The sequence below is a fragment of the Nicotiana tomentosiformis genome, chromosome 4 (assembly GCF_000390325.3).
Source record: "Nicotiana tomentosiformis chromosome 4, ASM39032v3, whole genome shotgun sequence".
NCBI classification, from domain to species: domain Eukaryota; kingdom Viridiplantae; phylum Streptophyta; class Magnoliopsida; order Solanales; family Solanaceae; genus Nicotiana; species Nicotiana tomentosiformis.
Genome location: NC_090815.1, coordinates 12,550,902 through 12,560,556, shown reverse-complemented (window position 1 = coordinate 12,560,556; position 9,655 = coordinate 12,550,902).

The following is a 9,655-nucleotide window of genomic DNA, read 5'->3' as shown; positions in this document are numbered from 1 at the left end:
TTGACCAATATATATTATATACTTACGTAGAGCGTCCTTCCATTTCCCAAAATAACATGCGTACAAACAGCTTTATTTGTCGTTATGTTTTCGTAGTATATTAATCGTAACAATAGTATAGTTAATATTACACGAGTACTTAGTCTTCTCCCAGCTAAAGTTTGATAATAACTGAACAGTATAATATTCTATTAGATCACTTCTCTGTTTTTTATATTCATGAAATAATGTAAACGCCTCTAGAATAGCCATAAGCCTTTTATTATAGGTTCTACCTATTTATTAGAGGGCAAAGTAAACGTCATAGTCCTTTGTTATTCCCTTAATTACTGGCATTCGTATACCTAATTATTTGACTCTATCAAATATTTTAACTTAATAAAAATATGCGTTGCAATAAATATATATCAAGTCGCTTGCCTTAGTTTATACTATTGAATATAATTGGTTTCATCATATAGAATGAAGTCAATGATATTATTAATTGTGCTATGATTAAGGAAGTTAGTTTCCAAATATGTACGTGTTCTCTTCTGAATCTAGTAATGCAAATAAATAAGGATGGACATAATGTACCTAGGATTAATTGTTATGTCCCAAAATCGATTTAACTTGCAATAATTAATCCACTCATTATCTTAAATGACACTATATATAGCCGTTCTCAAAATAATAGCAATATATATATATATATATATACAAAAATTATACAAATTCTATATATTTTTTCGGCTACCGAATATAAATAGTTTCTAGCGCGGGCTAAAAGTGAAAAAAGCCCTATGAATTTCTCACGAATTTTGAAGGGCTTCAAATATATATCCAAACATATTATTATCCTCATTATGTCCCTCTAATTATTCTTTGCTCGATGAATAGTTTGATTAAGCAACCATGACATATTGATTTTAGTTCTATATTTGGTTATTTGAGATAAGCTTCATTTATATGAGCTATAAAATTAAAACAAATAGAGGTTTTAAATAAGCACCCTTCTAAAGTGGAGAGTTCAAGCTCCATCACTCGCGTATTATTTTCTTCTCCTTCTCATTCCCGCTCCCTTGATGTAATAAAATTTATCTTTTTACGAAGAAAAAAAAATGAGGTTTTAATCAAGCACCCTTCTCTGAGTTAATGAATAATTTGTACTGAATAGTAGTAATCCTTGTTTATACAGGGTTAATAATGTCGTCAATTTGAAAATTCTAAACTTCTATCAAATTGAGCTTTCTAATTATGTAAAATAATTGAATTATGAAACTTTAACAAGTCTATTAGAAAATCAAATTAGTAATTTTTATACGAAGATGAGACCAATTGAGCAATTTTAACAATTCAGCTTTTTTCATGTATTCAGTTAGTCGAGTAAATTATTAATTAGTCACCCGTGGGAAAACTGTATGGATTCTAGCAATAATTGTGTAGATTGAAACTTTGGCATAATGAGGGCGCAAGTAGGACAATGTTACATGAATGCAAATTATGTCATCATTTTGGACTTCATTAATTATTTTATTATCGTGGGCATCGTGGGGTGATGCATGTCGCAATTAAACCAGCCATGCAAACGTTGTACGAAGTATCATGCATTCACACAATATCTGGAGAAGGATTACGTCCCAAAGGGGCGTAATGTAGGCAACCTCCCTGATGTAAGTATCGGTGGCTGATTCTATGACTCGTACACGTAACCTATACGTACATGAAGAAAACTTTATCGTTGCTTCAAGACTCCCCTTCATTACAACTAGTAAATATACCTCCGATATAGAGCCGGAGTCAACATCTAAACTTTGTGGGTGTTAAATTCAAGAATAGCGGCATCAAATGTTAGTTACCAGATTCTGAAATAATTTTTTTTACAAATTTAATAAAATTTTAAATATAAATATAAAGTTTGAACTAAAGTTATTAGGTTCGACTGAATTCGTAGTTAACCTTCTAGTTTCGCCTCAACTTTCGATCGTAGGCTCCTTTGTTTGAAGACGCGAACATTAATAGGCTCTACTTCAACTTGCAAAATTACATTAATTAAAGAGACAATTGGCTCAAAATAGTATATCAAGTCTAGTCTATCTAGACGGCATTGTCTATCCATTCCAAAGTAGCTCTCCTCACTATCTTTCTTCTTTGGAAATTGTAACAAATCAATGAATGCAGATCAATCATCATATACCACAACGAAGTTGGAGCCTTTTTTCAGTCAATTAATAATACTACATGACCAAACACTACTAAAAAAAACATAAATTAGCAAAAGACAAATTCTATTGTTAAACAAAAAATTTCGTCGCTACTCTTATATATTTAGAGATAATTTTTTAAAAAATTCGGTTAGCTACGAGAGATTTAACAACATATTAATGACATATTTAGTTGGTTATGACGATTAACCTAAGATCAATGTAATTAGTTGGTTATCAACAAAAACACCAATAAGTGGGATTTTGTTCCAACATCTGCATTGAGTGCAGGCACTGAAAATTGACCCCAAGTATAGTGCATGTCAAAAGGCCATCATTTTCACGTAAATTAGTAAAATGAAGTACGGTAAAAACTTATCGTATTTATATTAAATCAAACAGCTTAATCGGAAGAATTGCAAATTAAAGTGATAATTTATATCACTTCACCATGTTTAACTCATAAAAGGTTATATACTGGGTATATATTTTGCAAAATTACTTGATTTAGTATAAATAACGAGTGTATGTGACGGTCTATTTTTACCTAACAGCTTTAACAAGCTTCCAAGAAATAAGCCTATCACTTATTCACAACACCCAAATATGACGCCAATTAAAGGTTCCTGAAAGAATCAAAAGATAAAAATAAGTCAAAAATATTTAATGGCTATGACATTTTGGGTTTGAAAATGACCTCCCTATAGAAAAAGAACTAAGGGGGTGGGTTATATTTGTATTTCTTTGACTGGGAATATATTTATTGGTATCTGCAAATGGTGATTATCTTTGACTCTTTCATTTGGTACTTTTGAAAAGTGTTAATTTTGTCCAATAGCTATTTAAGGTTACGCTGCAACATTCCTTTCTAGATTTAATCAAATGTATATGATATTATAATATATTGCAAGAGACAATCAGTTTTCGACAATAAGCAAATTAAATGAATAGAAGTTTAAGCATGTACTCCATTCGTTCACTCTTACTTGTTCACCGTGGACATGCTCCTTAAGAAATAATAAATAAAGTGCATAATTTATCATGATACATATACTAAATATTGATGCATATTTTTAATAGATTTGAGATGATTTGAAATGAGTAATTAATACTTTGAGTATAACAAGAAAAAAGAAATTGTCTTCTCTTTATATGCTAAAAGTGACAAGTAATAGTAAAAAATTATTTTTAAAATATTGGACAAGTAAAAGTGAACGGAGGGAATAATAAATAATACTACTAATGTTTTAGTTACAAGAAAAAAGAACAATACTTGAAGAATTTTAGTACACTAACCGGTCATTTGGTAGGATGTATTTGGAAAATAATATATGTATTGGCTTTGTTATTATTAATTTTTTGTTTGGTAGTGTTTTTCAACCTATATATAAGTAATAGATGTATTAGTTATACACCCTATGCATTATTATTCTTATACATAGCAAATCATGACATTAGCAATATTATAGTTTTAATACATGGATAAGTATGTATAAAGATAGAACTACCCTTTCAAAATCTTTTCCAAACCTTCAGAGGGTATTTTTGTAAACAAAAAAATTATGCAATGTATGTTATTTTTAATACGTCAAACCAAATAGTCGATAAAAAATATCCCAACATAACTAATCTCAACATAACTAATCCCAGCATTGTTAATTTACTTTATTCAATAGAGTACTATTCTTATACATCCTACTAAACGATCCCTACTTGTTTTAGGGGAATTTTACATAATTGTCACAGTTTAAAAGATATATAATAAATTCTTAGCATGAAATCCAATATTACAGTTGTGACAGAAAAGTATTTATATTTGTAGCACACAGTTCCATTAAAATAGAAATATTAATTATTTATCCCTATACATAAGCAATTTGAATGAAAAGTTAATAATTCTTTATACAAAAATCATGCCTTTTCCCTCTCTTTTGTCTATTAGCTTTCCTTCTTTTTCTTCATCTTCTTAATTTTATTTTCTGTCGAAACCAATATATTTTTTAAATTTGTTCAATTCGTTTTCTTTTTAATTATCTTTCTTAAATTTTTCTCTTCCTTCTTTCTTCCTTTCTTAACATAACGATCTTACTTCAATAATAATATATGTTAATATATACAAAATGTATATATAAAAAATATATATTGAATTAACACATATAAAATATACATAAAAAATACATCTTCAATTAAGATGACACTTAGACATGTGAAATATACATAAAAAATATATCTTAAATTTAATTAAGATGACATATAAATATACAAAAAAATACATCCTGAATTAAAATGGCACTTGACATATAAATATATTTGAAATATACATTAAAAATATATTTTAAAATAAGATGACACTTCACAAATAAATATACAATAATTATATACATAAAAATATATTTTGAATTAAAGTGATACTTGATATACAAAGTATAAAAGATGTATAAATCAATACATCTTGAATTTATGTGGCATTCATATATGCATCAGATTTTCAAAAATGGAGTGAAGAGGATGAATGTTGGAAAGGGAGAATGGAGATGGACAAAAAAGTACATGTGATTAGTGAGTCAGTTAACTTATTAAATTTTGAGCTTAAATTTTATAATATGCTAATAATGAAATAAAAATTGTACTTTATGGAATAAACAATAAATGATGTATTTTTTTTAAAATAATAATAATTAACAAAGGATCATGCGTGTAAAAAAAGCCTTGTTTTAGTCATCGTATTTGCAACAAAAATTAAACCTTTAGTTCATAAAGCGGCATTAGTTTTCGCTATAATTTTTTAAAAAGATTATAGTTGTTGGAGTTTTCAGAATTTGGAAATTCGTGAAAAATTTTATACTATTGCTTTTTTTAGATGAGATGGTCTACACAAATTAATCATGTTAAATTTGGCAAACTTTTAGTTATTTTATTTTCTTTTTCTATTGTTCATACTTGTAAATTGTAATATGCTCATCGAGTTAAAAAATTTCAAGATTTTTTTTGTCTATTTTGTTATCAGCGTGTTAAATTTTTTGTAAAAGCTCACACTTTTACGAGAAATATCTGTTATATGGATATGTATGTATGTAAAGGAAAAGGTCAAGAAATTGATGCAAGGACTCGTTGATTGACCATTCGCTGCCAAAAATATCCTTTCTTCTAGAGAACGTGCTTTCCGAGTCTAATAGCCCGTTTGTTCATAAAATTTATAATTTTCACTTGAAGATGCATTTTGAAAATTTTTAAAAATTTAAAAAACTCCAAAAAGCTGTTTTTCAAAATTTTCACTCAATTTACTCACAAAACTTCAAAAACAACCAAAAATTATATTCATATCCAAACACAATTCTAAATTTCAAATACTATTTTCACTTGAAAAATATTTTACCCTTATTTTGTAATTATACAATTCTTATGTCCAAACGGCCACTAAAAGTCAAAACTTTGGAAAAGAAACTTCGGTTGTCCAATAAAGAAAAACTATTACAGTGCAGTTTCATGTAATTTCAAAAATTATTATTACTTTCTCAATTCTAAAGTTTATGGACAATCTACTTTCAATAATCCACTTTTCTTTATTACTGTTATTCTCTGCAAAAGAAATAGGAGTATGTATTATTTCGAACACACATGTACTTACAAAGTTAATTTGTTTTTCAGTTCTCATTTTAGTAACAAATAGAAAATTATATATATTAAGTCATTTAATTTCAAAAATGACATGATTGAGCTAATTAAATGAAGCAGTGAAGATTTATATGATCGATCCGCAACTTGTTTGAGTTGAGACAGCTGTTTTTATTGTTGTATTCAATTTAATAATGTTTATATATTTTTTTACAGTGTCTTTAAGACCTCTTACTTTTTCATTTTAATTAAGGCTTCAGTATTCAGGGCCAACTTGTTCCAAAGAAAAGAAATAATAAAAAGGAAAAAAAGTATCTTTAAGCACAGACGCCAATTTGGGAAGAGTCTCCATCCAATAACTGTGGAATAAGATATACTCCCTCCGGTTTACTTTAAATAATTTATTGACTTTTTTTATTGTCCACAATATTTGATTTTTTTAAATATTAAGAAGAATTAATTTCTTTTTTTCCAAAATTATCATTGAAATAAAGAGTCTTAAAATATCTATTATATTTTAAATTAACAAATTAAGGTTAATACGGTCAATTTTATTATTAATTAATATTAAAAAACAAATTATAAAAATAGCTAAAAAATTAATTAAAGTGAATGAAAAGAGTACTTTTTATTAAATAGTCACCTACTAGGTGCATGACTCTGAAGATTATTAATTATTATTAAAAGATGGTTTTGATCCTTGACTCTGAAGATTGCCGCTTTAAAGGGTACAACTAATGGTTTCATTCACACACAACTATAGCTAGACGTTTGGATAATGTTTAATTTGAAGTTGGAAAAAGAAAGATTATTTAAACTTTGAAATTGGAAAAGCGTGTTTGAAAGTTGAAATAGTATTTGAATATACATTGTACTTTTTTTAAAAAAAAATTGAAGATTTATGAGTGAAAACTATCATTTAACTTGAAATATTTCTCCAACAAAAGTTTGAATATTTCACTAGTATTTCAAATATTAAAGTTCGATATCTGCAGATACTGGATGGCAATCAAATTAATATTTCTTTAAGTAAATATTGAAATGTTATTTATGACCAAAAATGACATTTTATTAACTTATCTCATCCAAAAGATCAAGTTATTGGAATGGAATGCATTCTTTTAGGAGTGAATCTAATTCTTTTTAGACACTAGTACGTAGAGAGAATTTGTTGATGAATGACAATAAAACTTGAACTCAATCTTTAGTCAATAGGAGCCTTACGTTCCTCTTTCTAACCTGATCACCTCAATTCAAGTATAAACTCATTTCCTACTCATCGGGCTGAGGGCACATTTAGTACGGATTTTTTTGGTTTTCAGATTTTTTTTATTACATAAATATTATTTTAATCTTAAATTTGTTAAATTTTTTATAAGTAAATATATGATTAGTAGAAATAAAAAAAATTAATAAACATATGATCTATTAAAATATTTTTATGGGAGAATTTTCTTAATAACACATAATAGTTATTTTTTTGTCGTCTCACATAATTTTTCCTTGATGTACGCTATCAAGGTTAAGCGAATTTAATAATTAAACATAAAAATTAATATGATACCTAAATTATATTTTATTTAATTTTAAATTATCGAAATATCACTTCAAATTCGAAAAAGATATACGAATTTAATAGATCTTGGCATATGAATATGGAAGAACAAAGAGATTGACGCATTTCAATAACACTTGATAAGAAAGTGATCATACAAGCCATTATTTAAAGTTAATAAAAATGGAGCACTATTCTATTAAACATTACATCCCATAAGAGAATCCCAAATATTTCTAGACCTTTTTTTAAAGAAAATTCTATATAAAGCCTTAAGAGTATATATATTTTATAAAAAGTCTTAAAAATATATATATTAAAATTATATATTTATATGTCGGTTTGGTTCGAATTTTTTTACTCAATACTAAACCAAATCAAACCAAACCTAATCGAGTTTTTTAATCGGTTTGATTTGACTTTTCGGTTTGGTGCAGTTTTCCGATTCGGTTTGTACACCCCTAGTGGCACCCCCTTCCATTAGTTTTATGACCTTACTTTCTTTTTATACATGAGAGGTTTACTTTTACACATAAAAGATCTGTTTTTTACACATAAAAAATCTAAAAAAATTATTTATTTAATTTTAAAATTATAAAAAGACATGATGTACAAATATCACGTGTGAACTGTGCATGTACTGTGCTAAAGAACTAAAGAACAATAAAAGTGGTATCAATGTGAACAAAAAAGAAAGAACAAATGCCAAAGACACTTTTAGGCCAAGTCAAAATGGCCGTCTTTAATTTTGTCCTTCCAAAATTATCTGCACACAAATTAAAGGCTTTCCAAAGATTGACAAAATTCTAATGAGCCCAAGTAGACACATGAAAAATGATTTTAACATTTCTATTGTCTTTTTTGTACTATTAATTTTTTAAACATTGATTAATTAAACTCATGAATCATGTGATGAAAAATATAGAATAAATGCAAATAACAAAAGTTGATGCAAATCAATAATTATGAACTTAAAGCATAATTCCCAATCCAAGCCACACACCGTCCAGATATTTGGTCCGATAAATATAAAGGACAAGAAAAGGAGTTTTGCATAAAATAAATTTTAAGTTCTATTTACTTATTGTATAAAAAAAAAAATCTTGGTCGACGTAACTTGACTTGACTAATTCCTACAGGTTATTCGTCCTCTTTTTAAACGTTACCAACTTATACTTAATGTAAACACTTATCTCTAATTGGTTTTAAAATAATTTGATTGTATAAATATATTTAAATCATTACCGGACTAATGAACACCAAAAATATGGTAAAACGAATATATACACATGTACAAAACCGTGTCTTAAGACTGATTAGTACAAGTTTTAAATAAATAATCACCGTTTTCTAAAGTCTAACACTTTCATATTTTAAAACAAGTTTGCAAGTCGCAGATTCAAGGTTTATTGCTGATTTATGCTAATGTTGATTAAAGATACCACCACGATCAAGGGATATGGTCGGGATGGATATAAGATCCTTCCATACTTAACCAGATATCTCGAATTCAAGAGAATAGAAAAAATTCTGATCGGGAGTATTTCCCTCTTTAATGACCTTATGCGGCACGAATCTGAATTAATCGAGCCTCAAAACGGATATCAACACTGGTGGAAAACAAAAAAAAAAAAAAGGAATAAAGATATTGTCTCAAAAATTTGCAACTTTGGTGGATGCTTACGACATACAAAATGTCCACTCATTGACTAATTACCACCAAAAAAATAAGATAACTAAATAAAAAAATATGGACATAAATTTTTACTGAAAAAATCAAGAAGAATCACTAGGGATTCAATCTCCAAAATATATAGTTGACCTTTTAAAACGTAACTGTCGGTGACCTGATCAGATAGATTAATATAAGCTAGATATTAGTATATAACAAGTCACTATAATTAGATCGAAGATCTAAGTGTATTTAGATTAATGCATTCTTAATTATTTATTTCAATTAAAAAAACAAAATCTATTACAAGAGGAATGAGGGAAGCTGGGGAAGAGAACAATGAGAATCGAAACTAATTCAGAATCACTAGATTGGAAGTCTTAGTAAATCATAATTATGCTTGCTTTAAAAGCTTTAAAATAAATTATCAGCATATCATTTTCAAAAATCTTACTCACATTGTAGTGTTTATATCAAATCATATAAATTAATGTGGTTATATGATTTTATGAGATTAATACATATTAATTAATTATGATTAAGTAAAAAATATCTATATGCAAACATATATCATATATCTATTAATTCGGTGTGAATGTCGGTACAAATAAGGTTTTACCTTCTTTTTTT